Raw genomic sequence first — 724 nt, 5'->3', positions numbered from 1 at the left:
GTGTTAATTATTGAAACTGTCCTACCAATTTGGTTTGAAACTGTCTCATTGCTATTTGTTTCTCAATAAAATTATGGAAAAAAAAAGATAACATAACTAAGAAAATCAGACCTATTTATATCTAAGACATTTTAGCTACTTTAGATTTCTATTCATATGACCCAAATAATACACTTAGGACTATTAATGTTTACCCTAAGAGAACAATATGAAAATAACAAATTTGTTAGAGGATATCCACATCAATAACTTCTCAAACTGTTGTCATTACTTTAATACAGCATATTGTTGGATTTTGTTCCTAATCCACTGTGCCAGTCTATTTCTCTTAATTGGTGAGTTGAGTCCATTTACATTGATGGTTAGAATTGAGATGTATTGACTTTTGATTGACATGTTATTTACCTGTTGTTGTTTACTCCTTGTCATTACTTTAAAATGAAAAAGAATCTGAACCATTTATATCTGTTGCATATCTCCTTGGATCCTTAGAATATTTTAAATGGGAAACAGCATAGGTTTAAGAGAAAGTAATGTTTTGCTTAAAGATAATTTGCTCCAAAAAGTTGATCTGGTACCCTTCTATTCTTGAAACTACTTAATTCTACCCTGACTTCAAAGGACAAATATAAAAGTTACACATCTTGTTATATGGGTCCTGCTTTATCTTGGCCTTAACTAGCCAGCAGAAAAGTATAAAAATGAGGTATAAAAAGTAAAGCCA

General features: G+C 30.2%; 1 protein-coding gene across 2 annotated transcripts in view; it reads right to left on the bottom strand.

Annotated features, from left to right (window-relative positions):
* Positions 1 to 724, bottom strand: part of CUNH18orf54 (chromosome unknown C18orf54 homolog) — a 22,763-nt gene that overhangs the window by 5,880 nt on the left and 16,159 nt on the right. The gene's annotated exons all lie outside the window — the stretch shown is intronic.

Source organism: Octodon degus, unplaced genomic scaffold, assembly GCF_000260255.1.
Source record: "Octodon degus isolate 3935 unplaced genomic scaffold, OctDeg1.0 scaffold00003, whole genome shotgun sequence".
NCBI lineage: Eukaryota > Metazoa > Chordata > Mammalia > Rodentia > Octodontidae > Octodon > Octodon degus.
This window is presented reverse-complemented; position numbering and strand designations above follow the sequence as displayed.